A 17,527-nucleotide genomic window follows, 5' to 3' on the forward strand; every position below is an offset into this window, starting at 1 on the left:
TATCTATCTATCTACAATGACAACAAGAAAACTATGGAACACCAAGACGAGATTTTAATAATACTTAAACGTACTTGATGTTAATACAAAGAAAATTGGCACTAATTAAATCGCTAATTTATTGAAAATAGTGAAAAAAGGTAAGCTCCGTTACGCTTTTGCATTTCCTGATTTAAAAAACTTTCCCAACGTTGCGTTAAAGCTTTAGTAATATAAATACAATTTTTTAACGTTCCACTTTCATGCAAGGTAAATGTTTTCAGAGACCTTACGTTACACTTTCACTTGGTTTGAAAAGTAAAAGGTGACAAACGCTTTGCTTTGCGTTAATAAAACGTCATTGGGGCATAGTTCTTCACGTTGCAATGAATTGCAGTGCAAAGAATATTTTTTGTTAACGTTACGTTTTATCTTTTCCAATATAAATCTTTTCTTCCGTTACTATTTATGGAAACCTTATTGTAAAAACTTTTTTGTTACACTATTTTACAACTGGCAATCAAAACTGTTTATTCGTTTCGTTTATAAGAAAAATATGAAAAAATGTTCTATTCGTTACGTTGTTTTAAAAAGTTCAGGCCTTAACGTTTTTACGTTACACATTTGTAAATAGTATTGTTTCTATAAAAACGTTACAAGATATTTTCCGCGATAATTGCATTCCTACTTTCGTATTTTCATCCTAAAACATGAACCATACAAAAAATTAGTGTCTTTAATACTTTTTTTACCCATTCTGTATGTTGGTATTGGATACCTTTTAAGATAATGTGTAGACTAATGCAGCAATATAAAGATGTTATAGTATTATCATTGAAACGGTTTTTAAAATTTGTGAAAGAAAGTTTTTAGCATTAGACTTTTAACTCAAAGGTGTGTTTTAAAGGGAATAGAGACGTAATTTCAAGTGACCTTCCATTTTTGGTGTGGCATGTCCGGCTTACATTTGGAAGATAGGAAAAACGCTGGTATTTTCAAAACATTAATCAGATAAAGGTATACAAGGTACCATTGGAAATCGAACATGGCCCTCTCTAAATGGAAGATCACTTGTAATTATCATCGTGTATTTGATATAAATGTTTTGGGACATTTCATAAAATGAGTTAAAATTCGGCAAGGAGTGGAACAGTAGTTTTAAATTATTTTACGTAAATTTAGGGTTAATTTTTTTATTTTTACTCAATGCAATCCAACCCTCAGAATTCATAGTTTGAAATATCTAAGGTCTACAACATTGCACACTCCTCTGGCGCTTTAGTTATTGTAAATTGGCGGTACAGTCAAAAGTAGGACTGCAAAGGTTGGCCCAGCTCGGATATTCAAATGTACACCGGTGGGGCGTGATTGGGTTGCAAATATATAGGGATTATAAATATAAGTTTGTGACAACAACTCAGTTACTTTAGACTTTCTTATCTAGACTTTCTTATCTGACAGAAGTCATAGTTTGAAATATAAAAAGTCTACAACACCAGCTTGCAAAAATATAGAGATTAGAAAATTTAATTTGTGGCTGATGTTTAGTTCTTTTTGTGCTTTTTTTTATGTTTCTTAAAAAGTGAGTAAAAAAGCAGCATTAGCTTTAGTTTACAAACCACAATGAAAAGTGTTCAGGGTTGAAAAATATCAAAAAAAAGTAAGAAAAACACGAACAACGGAATAAAATTTTGTACAATTTTTTACTTTTTTTAACAAATCGATTAAAAAATCAGTTTTCTGTTCAATATTAAAGTTTCATAAAAGTTTATTGATGAACAAAATATAACACGCATTTTCCAATTGATAAAATATTTTTGCATTTTAGTAAGTATCTACATTTCTAAATTTTTCAACCTAAAACATGAACCATGCCAACTGAAGTTATGATTTCGAATAGTCAAATTAACATTAAACACAGCAAATGTGTTGTGTACACTGACCCGTTCCACTTAATAAGTTTTTTTTTGCTATTAAAATTCATTTGCTTTAAACCAGAAAATGCATTTGTAAAATGTCCAGAGTTTTAGTGGGTTTTTATTAAACACTGGCAAATCAAAAACCTTTGATGTCCAAGACACATTTATAAGATTTCAATTTTCACTAATAGCCTGTTACAAAAAACTCGTTTACACTTTAGACTAAGTTTTTGTCAAATATACTAATCCCTATATCTTTCCAACCTGATGGTTTAAGCCTGTGATATTTTAATATTACAGGTCTACGACATCGGATTGCAAAGATATAGTAAATGAAAATTAGAGTCTGTGGCAAAAACTCTTTTCCTTTAAATTTGAAATGAAAAACATTATTATTCGCATATTCATATTCATTAGACATCTCTTGCATTGATAGATTAGAGATGTTTTGAAATGTTTTGATTGGCAGAATTGTTGTTACACTTTTGAAATTAAAAGTCAGCCCTCATAACCCTACTTTTTATGAACAATATTTTCATCAGACATATATTTAACGTTAGACTAATAAATTTATTGTTCAGAGAAAAGTTATGAAACGTTTTGATTTATAGAATTAAATTTTTTTTAATATTATACGTTACATTATTGAAATTTATTTTATGAATAAAAAATAATTCGTTTCCTGATTGTTAAATTAATAATCCATTTCTAAAACGCTGAGCTTTTCATTATACTATTAGGGAAAAGTTACAAAATTTTTCATTAACAGAATTGGATTTTTCAGTTTTACAATGGTACACTTTTTTTTAAGATGAACTTTGAAATAGAAATCATTTCGATGCGATATGCAATCAAATCAACCCCTATGGAAACAAATCGTTTCTTCACATTATGGTCAACGTGTTGTAGATATTAGAAAAATAACGTTACGTTACCACACACCGCTAACATTGGGGATATGTTCCTCTAACATAAAATTTTAACGTTGACGTTAGGTATAAGCTTTTATATAAGCTTTTATATAAGCTTATATAGAATTTATCCAAACGTTTCATATTATTTTAACATAACGTACAAAAACGTTTATTTTACATTTTACTCTCGTTGACACTATCTATATATCTATCTCTATATTAGAGATGTCAACGATAGTGTAACGTAACGTAAAAACCTTGGAGTTAGTAGCCCTTGGAGGTTTTTCATGGTTTGCATTTTTCCTACCAGCCATTTTATACACCCTGTATAACTTGTTGACTGAACTATCTATACATGAACTTATAGATAATTAGTGCCAGATGACCGAGCGCACACACACACACTCACGTCTTGTCACGGTGAAGGGTAAGAACTAACTTAATAAGTAGATTTTCTTGAAGTGACAACTAAAAGAGAAAGGGGGAAGTATTATTTTTTTCTCCACAGAAAATTCGAAAAAGGGGCAGCACCCCGCACCCCTGCACAGGTAGTGAAAGGGTCTGACATAAAAACTATTCAGATTCCTTTATGAAATTCCAGGGGGGGGTTTGTTAGGAGACATCCACTGTCAACACATTCCATTTTATTTATCGCCCCCTCCCCATGAAAAATAGTGTAAGCTTCTCTAGTTATCTGGCTACTGGTAAAAGTATAATCTTTTTAACATCAAATACACAAAATATTACTTAAATATTTTCCTTTTTTACAGTTTGTAACGTTTATAAAGGATACAGGATACAGCAGACAGTGAATACGGGATACATCAAAAACTTGATACTCAACAATTTTCATAAGATAACAAATTATTTTGAAAAAAAAACGACATTAATTTGAAGATTACTTTGAGACTCAAGTTCTCCCATTAGATTATATATTCTGTAATGGCTCTCCTGGGATTACCCAGGGATCTACAAGAATATGTTTCAAGTTTCAAACTTCTCTTCAATATACTTAATTATCCATCCTTCTTATAGAAAGGCCATGTTCTCCCTATTCTACCTTTTATATTGCAAGTCATATACAGGGTAACTTAATAAATATGAGTTCTTAAAAGCACTGTAGGCTAATTTAAAAAAACCATCCATGCAAGGATTGCAATGTCTCATTCACAACGGTACCCATAAAAACAAGTATGAATTATATATCTATGTTTCTGATTTCTACTGCATATAGTGTTTAATAAATACCAAGATGAAATTGCACACGTAGGTTACAAGATAAAGATTGTACCCCACAGGATCCTTAAGATGAAGATTGCACCCTGCAGGATCCAAGATAAAGATTGCACCCTGCAGGATCCAAGATAAAGATTGCACCCCGCAGGATCCTTAAGATAAAGATTGCACCCTGCAGGATCCAAGATAAAGATTGTACCCGCAGGATCCTTAAGATAAAGATTGCACCCTGCAGGATCCTTAAGATAAAGATTGTACCCGCAGGATCCAAGAAAAAGATTGCACCCGCAGGATCCAAGAAAAAGATTGCACACCAAAGGATCCAAGATAAGATTGCACCCTGCAGGATCCAAGATAAAGATCGCACCCTGCAGGATCCAAGATGAAGATTGCACCCCACAGGATCCAAGGTAAAAATTGCACCCCACAGGATCCAAGATAAAGATTTCACCCTGCAGGATCCAAGATAAAGATTGCACCCCGCAGGATCCAAGAAAATGATTGCACCCCAAAGGATCTAAGATAAAGATTGCACCCCGCAAGATCCAAGATAAAGATTGCACCCCAAAGTATCCAAGATATATTATATTGCACCCCAAAAAGGATCCCTTGAATCATTAAAGGGACAGACCGGCTGTGTAAGATAGTTAAACTGAGTATGCAGTGTTGTGGACAAATTCTTTAGGATTCATTTGAGAAATATAAAACTTTTCCACGATGTATGATTAATGAGTTTGATTGCACAGTCGACGTTCAAAATCATGAATTTGGGTGGGTATGTTTTCAGAATCGTTTTTTTTTAATTATTAAATAACGACGACGAAAAATAAAGAAAAAATTAAACAGTAAACTAATTAGATGGTGAGAAACATATTTCTCTAAAGAAATTTGTCAATAAATCAATGCTAGAATCATTTTCTATGAATTTATTCGCAGATTTCTACAAATTCCTCAAATGTCGTCTTTTCAATAAAAATTCCAGAAAATCCGCCGAAAATCTTCGTGAATCATCAGAGATTTATAGAAACTAATAATTGAATAAGACTAATTATTTTCGATGATAAGTTTAATTTTTATTTTCTCACCCTGTTCCTAAACAACTATTTAGTTTACTGTAGAATTCTGTTTATTTTTTTTTGTCGTCGCCATTTAATTGTTTTAAAAAAAGGAATTCTGAAATCGTATTCACCCAAAAGTACAATTTTCAACGACAAATTTGCGCATAAACTCAGGATTTACAGATCTTCATAAAGTTTTATAAGTCTCAAATGAATCCTAAAGAAGTGGTCCACAACACTGCATACTCAGTTTAGCTACCTTATATAGCCGGTCTATCTCTTTAAGGATTTAAGTGTACCGCTGTAAATCGGACATTATACTTTTTTTTAAAATGAATGGTCCCTTAAAACTCCGCCTTTATTAAATAAAAGGGCTCAAAAGTACAGTTTTGAATCGAACACGCTCCTTTTTTCAAATCACTTCCCTACGCCGTCATTCTTTGTAAGTTTTCAAGGGTACCGTTGTGAATCCAACATGTCCCTTTTTCTAATGAAAGATGGTTTGAAATCATGCTTACATTCCCTTTAATAATGATCAGAATGTCAGATGCATAAAAAAATACATGATACAGAAATCTTTAGATGCGGGATAAAAAATTTACAGAAATCAGATTATTTTTTTTATAACTTTGATAAAATTTTTTTTTTTTAAAGTATTTGTTAATCCCTGAATCAGTTGTTGATGGTCTGTATAGTTGCAAACCACCGTTTCCCGCATTATTTCATGATTCAGGCATGTTCAGATATGAAATATTCAAATGCATGATACAGACATGTTCAGATGCATGATGCAGACATGTTCAGATGCATGATCCAGAAATGTTCGGATACTTAATGCAGACATGTTCAGATACATGATGCAGACATGTTCAGTTACATGATGCAGACATGTTCAGATACATGATGCAGACATGTTCAGATGCATGATGCAGTAAAATAAATCTAAATTATGATGATACAAAATCTACAGAATGCATGACAAAAAATGTTCAGTTGCATGATGCAGACAATTATACAGAAAGTATATCTAAGGATATCAATCAGAGAGATGACGCAGGCCTCATGCTGTAAAATGAGTGCAAATTGTTCAGTACTATGTAAATATATATTTATTTCAGGTAAAATGCACGAACACATGCTAATGTTCTCATTGATGGGAGGAGCCGGAGTTATGGCTGCAATACTAGAGTTTGCTAGGTACAGGGTGTCCCAAACACAAGCAATACTAGAGTTTGTTAGGTACAGGGTGTCCCAAACACAAAAATACTAGAGTTTGCTAGGTACAGGGTGTCTTAAACACAAATAATACTAGAGTTTGCTAGGTACAGGGTGTCCCAAACACAAATAATAGAGTTTGCTAGGTACAGGGTGTCCCAAACACAAATACTAGAGCTTGTTAGGTACAGGGTGTCCAAAAAACAAATACTAATAGAGTTTGCTAGGTACAGGGTGTCCCAAAAACAAACAATACTAGAGTTTGCTAGGTACAGGGTGTCCCAAACACAAATACTACTAGAGTTTGCTAGGTACAGGATGTTCCAAACACAAATACTAGAGTTTGCTTGGTACAGAGAGTCCCAAACACAAATACTAGAGTTTGCTAGGTACAGGGTGTCCGAAACACAAATACTACTAGAGTTTGCTAGGTACAGGGTGTCCAAAACACAAATACTACTAGAGTTTGCTAGGTACAGGGTGTCCCAAACACAAATACTAAAGTTTACTAGATACAGGGTGTCACAAACACAAATACTAGAGTTTTTATAGGTACAGTGTGTCCCAAACACAAATAGAGTTTTCTAGGTAAAGGGTGTCCCAAACACAAAGACTAGAGGTAGCTAGGTACAGGGTGTCCTAAACACAAATACTAGAGTTTGCTAGGTACAGAGTGTCCCAAACACAAATACTTGAGTTTGCTCAATACAGGGTGTCCTAAACACAAATACTAGAGTTTGCTAGGTACAGGGTGTCCCAAACACAAATACTAGAGTTTGCTAGGTACAGAGTGTCCCAAACACAAATACTAGAGTTTGCTAAATACAGGGTGTCCTAAACACAAATTCTAGAGTTTTCTAGGTACAGGGTGTCCCAAACATAAAAAGGATTCAAGAGAAGACTTTGATTTACGCAGGATTTTTTCCTGAACACAATGTATAATTTCCCTAAAACAAATTCCATCTTTAACCTGAACAATATTCATCCTTCACCTAGCCTAACTCATTCCTATAACCTTATGTATACTCATTCCTAATCTAAACCTTTCTCATTTCTAACCTAAACCTTTCTCATTCTTAACAGCTGAACCCTACTCATTCTTAACAGCTGAACCCCCCTCATCTCTTCCCTGACCCATACTCGATCACCCTTAAGCTGAATTTCCACGTTTTTTTAGATTGGATTCACATCAGATCAGTGGATTTATAAACCCCTAGGAAGGATATCTGAATCCCTCCAGTGGAATTATAAACCCCCTAGGAAGGATATCTGAATCCCTCCAATGGAGGATATCTGAATCCCTCCAATGGATTTATAAACTCCCTGGAAAGATATCTTAATCCCTCCAGTGGAATGTAAATCACCCTGCTTAAAATTTTGAATTCTAAAAAGCATTTTTTCAAACCTCTCCAGTGAAAATCCCTCCGGTGGTCTTTAGTAGAATCGAAATCTTACTACGAACTTCTTTTAGTCAAAAATTTACGATATTTTCTAAGTGTTGCTCAAAGAAAGATTAAAGGGGTAGCGTTGTGAATCATCTTTGCAACTCTGTTGATGACAGGCAACTTAAAATTAAGTGTACAGTCCCTTTAAAGTCTCATACTCTAGTCTTTACAATTATCGTATTTACAGATATGCGAAGCACATTGAAGAGATAAATTATTGATTTAAACATGAATCACAAATTAATTAGATTAGTTTTTTCAGGGTATCTTTTATCAATTATCCCCCTCCCCCTTCCTTAACCGTGTCTTTGGTCTTTCCCCGAAATGAAGAGATGTTCTATTTTAGAGTTTGCTACGTTACCTACAAAGAAGGGAAGAAAAAAGACGAAAAAGAAGACGACGTTTACGCAATGTGAAAACGACATAAATTAAACTAAACTAATTCAAGATTTCAGGCCGATATAATCAGTTCTTGTTTTTATTAATTCAAAATTAAAAGTTTTGATTCAAGAATTCGGAGAACACAAAATGTATTAAATAAACCTTCAGGAAAATCATTCTTTTTGTTTGAATATTTATATTCTTTTCTTCTCTCATAATGTTTAAAAACGACGTAATGCATTAAGCTTTCAACTCTCTTGGTTAACACCTCCTCTGGTTAAAATGTATAATACATACAATGGTTGGCGTTATATCAATACAATTAACACGACTTTTATCTTGAATTTTTAAATTCTACAAGGACAAGTAACTAAAATATGAACTGTTCCAATTTCATAATTGAATTCTAAACATTTTCATAAAATTGTTCAAATGTTTTGGGGAATTGTTTTTATTTATGATCGAATTGTTCACCAGTTTATTTCATATTTTCTGGGACTTACTTGCATTTGTATTATTGAACAAATCTCTTCCAAAAATTATCAAATATTTAATATCAAACGAATTATTAATTTTAACATTTTTTTACCCTTATGATCTATTATTGCTCAATCTTGTTAATTTTGTTCTTGAAATAAACATTACTTAATTTTTATCTTAATATATATTTGGTCGAGCCTGTTTATCTGTCTATTTGATATCATTAAATTATACAGGGTGTCCCAAGAAAAATGACAGTGGTAAGTCGTCTTTGAATTTATTTTTGACATTTAGTCGTCAACCTTCTTTAAATGTTTGTTTCTTTAAACCAAAAATAACTACAAAATTCTCCTAGTCCAAGCATTTGCAAAATGTGGCTTGCCTTTTTATTACAACATTACCTGAGATAATAATAACTTCAGATTTATATTTAATTACATGAAATCAAAACTGTCGAAATTTTAGTTTTTTATTAGTTCTTTAGTTTTCAACTGAACAGCATACATTTAAAAGTTAAGTATATACTAAGAAAAAGGAAACTAGAGAATTTAGTAACTTTTCCTTAAAAATAAGACCAGAACTGAAAATTGCGAATTTTCTTTTTATAATTTTGCGAATTTTTGCGGATTTTTTTGAGCCATTGGAATACCAAAAAAAAAATATTGAAAAAACACCACAATGGAGAGTTGGTACTCCAATCACCCAAAAAAATCCGCGAACCTTTTTTTTTCTTTCAAAATCAAAAGTTGCAAAAATGTGTTTATAAATCATTTCTTTCGAATTCTAAAATTTTAATAGGATTGAATCACAGAATCACAGAAAATTCGCAATATTGTAATAAGAAAGTTCGCAATTTTTAGTTCTGTTCTAAATTTTAAGAAAAAATTATTTAAATTCTCTAGTTCCTTTCTTCTTAGTATATTCTAAAGTATTAAATATACTCTGTTCAGTTGAAACGTTAAGAACCATTAAAAAAACAAATTTTCCGTAAAAATTTGACCAAAACTGAAAATTACGAATTTACATATTACAATTTTGCAAATTTTCTGCGATTCTGTGATTCAATCTTTTTAAAATTTTAGGTTTCAATAGAAATAATTTATTTACACATTTTTGTTTTACTGAACTTTTGATTTTGAGAGAAAAAAAGGTTCGCGGATATTTTATGGGCCATTGGAATAACAAAAAAAAATACAAATCTTCAAAAAATATTATAAACCCCAATTCAGGACAGTTGCACAAAAGAGGTACAATTTTGCACCAGGCGCCTCAAGACTCACCCTGTATATTTCAATACAGTTGATCAAACATATATATTTTCATTACAGTTGATCAAATATAATATACCAGTCTCACTCCCATCTTCTAGTTCAATTGTGAACAATTTCTCGCAATTTTATAAAAAAAACTTGCAAACATCGAATTCTGTTGAAGGTAAATTTTAAACATTCGATCATCCTTAAACCTTCCCTGGGATCATGTGAGGTCACACAAATAATTTGTGCCAGATTGGTTCAGCCATTTTGACGTTTATTGGATACAAACAAAAAAAACAGACAGACACCCACCCAGACAAGCAAAGTATATATAATGGTTCATACTAGCTAAAGGGCCCGGCGTTGCCCGTGGGACAAAAACTTTAAGAAAAAAAGAAAAAAATTTTAAATTTGGCCGGTCAGAGGGAACACATTTACGAATGTCTTGTTTTATTTTATGTATATTATATATTTATATAATATATGCATTCCTTATTTATGAAAAATTATGAATTATGTTGTCTCTGTAACATCTGCGGTTCTTTTCCCTCGTAAATTAATTTTTTTCGGTCTTTGAACTCTTTCAAGGTTTCAGATTTATCGGATTAACCACCGTAGTCCCTACCCCCTGACCCCTCCCCTTTCTCCGTCCACTATCCCTCTACCCCTCTAGAGAACCTAGAGAATCTAAGGAATCCAGAGAATCTGGAGAATCTAGAGAATCTAGTCAAGAGAGTCTACATAGAGAATCTAGAGAATTTAGAGAATTTAGAGAATTCAGAGAATTCAGAGATTCTAGAGAATCTAGATAATCAAGAGAATCTAAAGAATCCAGATAATTTAGAGAACCTAGAGAACCTAGAGAACCTTTAGAATCTAGAGAACCTAGAGAATCTAGAGAACCTAGAGAATCTAGAGAACTTAGAGAATCTAGAGAACCTAGAGAATCTAGAGAACCTAGATAATTTAGAGAACCTAGAGAACCTAGAGAACCTTTAGAATCTATCTAGAGAACCTAGAGAATCTAGAGAACCTAGAAAATCTAGAGAACCTAGAAAAATCTAGAGAACCTAGAGAATCTAGAGAACCTAGAGAATCTAGAGAACCAAGAGAATTTAGATAATCTAGAGAACCTAGAGAATCTAGAGAATCTTGAGAATCTAGAGAACCTAGAGAATCTAGAGAACCTAGAGAATCTAGAGAACCTAGAGAATCTAGAGAACCAAGTGAATCTAGAGAACCTAGAGAATCTAGAGAATCTAGAGAACCTAGAGAAACTAGAGATCTTTTTCCCTCTTTTATAAATTCAAAATTCTCCCTTTAAACCTATTCGGGAATTTAATGAGCAGAGTTAAAAATATTTTAGAAATATCATTTATTTATTATATAATTACATGTTAAAGATATTGTTTCAAATTTTAAAAATAGTAGTAATGCATTTTTAGAAAACGTTTAAAGTTTCTCTAAATTTAATCATAATCTTATTAAAAAATCTTATAATAGAAAAAAGAAAATAAACGTTTTTTTCCAAATTTGGTTTCTTCGTGAACTGATAGAATTATACGATAATATTACACACAGGATTATCATGATTTTAAGCTTATTATATTATTGTATTACCAGTTTAAAACCAGCTATTATATTATAATTCCTAGAACCCTAATTATCTTATCATTATTTTCTAAAATTTATTCTTAAACATTATACTTCAGTTGAAGAGAAATTAAACTAATTTTTTTAGATCGGGGGGTCAGAGGATTTTAAAAGTATGAATTAGAGAATAACTAAGATCAATAATTTTTGGTTGAATTCTGACCTGCTAATAAAAAAACTTCAATCCTTTCTCGTCAAAGAACTGTATTCAGATAGCAAAGGAAGGATATGAATATGTATTGTGTAAATTCACCCTTCAAATGGAGGATCTCTTGAAATTAAGCTGACAATTACTTTGAAAATACGTCGTTAACTACTTGAAGGTTTAAGAATTATAAGATCTAAAAGCTATTTGGATAATTAAAGTTGAGAGCAGAGCTTATCTATTAACACTCAACTGTAAAGTATTTTTATTGAAGCAAAACAGAAGAAACTAGCATTAAAGTACCCCTTTCTTTTTTGTCAATTTTTTTTCAGTTCCCTTTTTTCAAAATGATGTTAAATAATAGTTTCACTTTGCATGTGGTGATATTATTATTTAAGTAAAAAACATGTAAAAAATCTGGAATTATCATGTTTAAGTAAAAATCTGAAAATCAGAAATAATGTTTGAAAGAAATGTGATGATTTATGTTTAAATTCGAATAAATATTGTCTGTGTGTATTTCTTTATGTAGTTTTACTGCAGTCTTACTATAGTTTTACTGTAGTCTTACTGTAGCCTTAGGGGGGGTTAGTTTTTCCCTTACATGTCTGTAGTGATATGCCTTCAGGGGTTCGTTTTTGTTTATATTTTCTTTCAAGGTCAATATTTAGTGTTAAACGCAAATGTATTTTAAATTGTTCATTCATAATGTTTACTTTTCTTATACTATAACAGATTTTGACATTAATAGAAGTTAAATATGCGTAAACAATGCAAAAACGATCCCAAAACGATGCAAAAACGATCCCAAAACGATGCAAAAACGATCCCAAAACGACGCAAAAACTATCCCAAAACGATGCAAAAACGATCCCAAAACTATATGCATGCTTAGGGTTTCTTTTTTCTGAATTATACTTTTGTGAAGGCAAGAGACAAGACACTAAACTAAAATAAACTTAAACATAAAATAAGAATGTTCATATTCATAATAACTTCAAAACTGTACACTGCAGAATATTCACAGATATATACATTAATGTAGCAGACAATTTCTATAGATATAACATAGATTAATAAATAAACAGATATATACATTAATGTAGCAGACAATTTCTATAGATATAACATAGATTAATAAATTAACAAATATATACATTAATGTAGCAGACAATTTCTATAGATATAACATAGATTAATAAATAAACAGATATATACATTAATGTAGCAGACAATTTCTATAGATATAACATAGATTAATAAATTAACAGATATATACATTAATGTAGCAGACAATTTCTATAGATATAACATAGATTAATAAATAAACAGATACAGTTGAACAGTTCTAGAGAAAACATAAATCGATAAATGAAAAAAAAATAGATTAACAAATAAACAGAGGCAACAGAGTAATTCTGTTGATAACATATGCTCAATAAATAAACAGATATAGTGGAATATGACGACGACAAGTTATGATTTTAAATAAACCAGAAAACATGAAACACTGTAATTGTGAAATTTACATTTTACTGAATAATTTTCAACCCACTGGTAAAACTATTGGTTTTAAAGCAACATCAAATGTGCACAAGAAATGTTCACAAGATCGCATTAACATCGTCTTCTTATTTCACAGTTTTATAGGCCTCACTGTATCAGAACTGAACATGGATAAATTAAGTAGAACATATAAACTTATATTTAAGTTAAATGAACACCAAGAAAACCTTAGAGGTTTCGGTAACCACATGTTAATTCGTGACTTAAAATTTCTAGTATAGGCTGGGGGGGGGTGTTGCCCACCCCTGGGGGAGGGGGTGTTGCCCACCCCTGGGTGAGGGGGTGTTGCCCACCCCCTTATGATTATGAGTTGAGTTAAGATGGGCCTGATGCTCATTAAACAAAAATTAGACCTAGCTCTAACTCTAATGGTTAAGGTGCAAGGGTGGATTTAAAAAATTTCAAAAAGTTTGTCGGAAAAAAGCTCAAAAATAATTTTTAAAAATTTTGACAGATATTAACATGTGACCCATGTAGTTACATCCATTAGTTATTAAGCCTTTCCGTTTTTCTTTACTGTTATCCGCCTTACCCTTTGAATAAAAAAATTGTTTTACAACTATGATGCAGAAGAAGTGAAGTGAAGAAGTTTTTGCGTTCTAATGTAAGCCGTTCTTAGTTAAACAGAATATTGTTTTTACAGATTAACATAAAATCTTTAAAAACAAAAAAAAACACAAAGCACCCCTATCAGGTGAAACATAAACACACATTTACAGATTGTGGACTACGACATTTAAAAGACATACTCTATTTTATTTTAGATTATGTTTGTGATTAATTTTTAGAAAAAAAGTTTGAGGATTTGGGGTTTCTCAGTCGTGAAAAAGATTTGAAATGTTGATTTACGACAAACAAGCCCCCTTCTCAATTAAAACCTATGTGACTTCCCCCACATTCCTAATCTTAAATCCTTTATTCTCTTTTATTCTCTAATTATGATCAATCATAATTATTATTATTATTGTTATTCCGTTATCATTGATCACCGATCAGTCAAAGGTTGAAAGGGTTCCGTTATGAAAAGAACACACTGCTAAATAGTCACTTCAAACTACACCTACAGTCCATTTTGAAAAAAATTATTTTGAAGTTATCACATTAGTACATATCTACAAAGAAAAGTGTAAGTATAACCTTATATAACCATGAATGTAAGAAAAAAGACTGTTTTACTAGTTCTCCGAAGTCTGCAACTGTTAGTGGTAGTATAAAATATAAATAGTTTAAGAGGATTAACTTAATCTTTTGGACGACGAAACTGCCTGATCCCAGAATAATGCACGAAACTGCCTGATCCCGGGATAATGCACGAAACTGCCTGATCCCGGGATAATGCACGAAACTGCCCGATCCCGGGATAATGCACGAAACTGGCCGATCCCGGGATAATGCACGAAACTGCCTGATCCCAAGATAATGCACAAAACTGCCTGATCCCAAGATAATGCACGAAACTGCCAGATCCCATGATAATGCACGAAACTGCCCGATCCCGGGATAATGCACGAAACTACCTGATCCCAAGATAATGCATCTGCCTGATCCCTAGATAATGCACGAAACTGCCTAATCTCGAGATAATGCACGAAACTGCCTGATCCCAAGATAATGCACGAAACTGCCTGATCCCAGGATAATCCACGAAACTGCCTGATCCCGGGATAATGCACAAAACTGCCTGATCCCAGGATAATGCCACACAAGTTTTATCCCCCTCAATCAATTGTACTTAATTTTGTCATTTTGTCATTTTTAAATAGATTGAAATATCATCGAGAATTCAAACTAAGAAAAATAATTTACAATGATCTGAAAACCACATTAAATAATTGTTTATGAATTATTTATGATTTTTTGCAGGCATCGATATGAAGACTTAAGAGCTAAATAGTTTCAATAGTTTCTAGATTTAGCTTTAAATAAGTATTTGGAAAAATCCTGATTTTACTTCTAGAATGTTAGAGTTATACAAATGTATCTTATTCGTAGAGACTGTTCATGATTTCGAACTCAAGGAAGCTTTCTGTAGTATGATACAACGAACAAAATATCATGGCTCTAACAGTTTATATTGTCATACAAAGCTTTAAAGGGAGTGACCAGCAACATATGGTGGTTGAACTGAGAATGTAGTCTTGTGGAGAAATTTTTTAGGATTCATTTGGGACAAACAAAATTTTGCGAAACAAATTTTGTCATTTCGTGGAAACCCTAGTTTTGTTGGATCTGTGTGCTTATTGTAGCATAAAACCTCATCATGCATCACAAACAGCATAGGATTGAAGATCTGTCTCATCTTCATTACAACTTGAATGTTTCGCGAGCCAATCTACCCGCTCTTAACTTTCCAAGAGCTATCAAACCTTGTCATGATCTGCTACAGGCTGATTGGAACCACCAGCTAAGCCTCAGACTCTCTTGGATCAAATCTACTTCTTTTAGAGTGTTCTGATCCAGGGAACCCTGTTAAATAAGAACGTTTCTACTGGAGATGATTGTTGGGGTGTCAGATGGCAGCAGGTTCCTGATTCACTGAAGTGTTATGCTCTCGGAGATATTCAGCTTGGGTTTGTGACCTATAACGTCCTTGCTGGAGTGTTGGTGAGGGATATTTATCCGGATCCAGATGTTCTCTGCAGAATATATAACCAGAGTACTGCTGTCGACTGGTTCCTGGAGTTCCTGATGCTGTCCCTGGAAGGGGTGTAGTACCATCAGGCGGTGGAGGAGTTGGCTCAGATTAGGGATGAGATGGATTTCTAGACGAGAATAATCGAGATTATAAACCTAGCCTATGATTAAAAGACTAGTGAGGTGTAGTGAGTTGGTTTTGCTTCAGGTTTCGATTCAGGTGGATTGATTGATTGAGTCCAGTCGCTGGGTGCAAGAAGAACTTTTCTTTCTTTCTCGCTTGGTTGGGGAGTGTTTAGCATCCTTCACAGGGTGATTAAAGTCTGTAAGCACACCTGGTTGCGTCGCTAATTACTCCTGAACTCTGTATAATTGTTTCTAAGAAGTTGATGATCAGCAGAACCAGTTTCAGCTAGTTTTGTATTATGTAACCTGCACATGTGCAGTACTGTGTAGGATTTTTATCAGTATACCAGTTTATTTTACAGAGGAAACATTCATTCTCTGTGATATATTTTTGATTTACCTGTGAAGTGTTGTAAGGACGAATGTGGTAATATATTTACTAATATTTATTGGATTGTGTATTGATTTCATTTATATTTATTCTCGAGTTGTGTTCGTGCTACAGTTTATAATGCCTAGATAATGTTTGATTATGATTCTGATTATTTGATTGTATGATTAACTATCTAAAGCTTTTTTGTAGTTATATTAGTCTGACATAATTTTGTAATAGATTGAAGTTCTGTGCCTTAATAAAACTCGAAGACTTGATTCTGACTGTTCATTATGGATCGAAACAGACACAATCTCTGAACCATAAAATATCAATGTCTCAACTCGGCTCGGACACAATCTCTAAATCATGAACTATCAATGTCTCAACTTGGACACAATTTATCTGAACAATGCCCAATCTGTGTCTATCTGTGTCCATCTGTGATTTTGGGGCATTTCTCGTACGCTAATCAAGGAACAATTACTCTTACTTGGTAATCGTTCTAGAGTCTATTCCAACTGAGTGTATTTTGGGTTCTAGGTTACAGATTAGGTTTGATAGGCAGAATTACAAGTTTTGGGTCGTTATATACAAACATAGTTAAGCTAATCACAATATGGGTTCGACGTAGTTATCTAGAGACCTATCTAGGTCAGGTTAATTGCAATACAAGATTTACCTATTTACTGATAAGCGCATTTAGAGTTCCTGAAATGTACAATGTTACTTATCTAGGTTACTATGGGATCTGCCACTGTAATTATTACATGTTAACTTACTCAGCATAGAATTTTTAAACACAGCTAAACAGATTCCTTTACCAAGCTCCCTAATCACAGTGTGAGAGAAATTGGTCAAATGGTTTATGAATTAGATAGGTATACATTTATATTTATAGATTAGATAGGTATACATTTATCATTGACTGTAGATAATGAGAATATAAGACAAACATGGTTCATGAGTTAAGATGTTTATACTTTTATATTTATAGATTAGATAGGTATACATTTATCATTGACTGTAGATAATGAGAATATAAGACAAACATGGTTCATGAGTTAAGATGTTTATACTTTTATATTTATAGATTAGATAGGTATACATTTATCATTGACTGTAGATAATGAGAATATAAGACAAA

The 17,527-nt window shown here is 32.5% G+C and overlaps 1 long non-coding RNA gene across 1 annotated transcript; it reads left to right on the forward strand.

Annotated features, from left to right (window-relative positions):
* The first annotated feature begins 6,203 nt into the window (after nt 1-6,203).
* LOC111707736 (uncharacterized) lies at nt 6,204-8,800 on the forward strand. Its single transcript, XR_002766512.1, has 2 exons — nt 6,204-6,303; nt 8,113-8,800. It is a non-coding gene; the product is annotated as an uncharacterized LOC111707736 (long non-coding RNA).
* Nucleotides 8,801-17,527: the final 8,727 nt, after the last annotated feature.

Source organism: Eurytemora carolleeae, unplaced genomic scaffold (genome assembly GCF_000591075.1).
Source record: "Eurytemora carolleeae unplaced genomic scaffold, Eaff_2.0 scaffold546, whole genome shotgun sequence".
NCBI classification, from domain to species: domain Eukaryota; kingdom Metazoa; phylum Arthropoda; class Copepoda; order Calanoida; family Temoridae; genus Eurytemora; species Eurytemora carolleeae.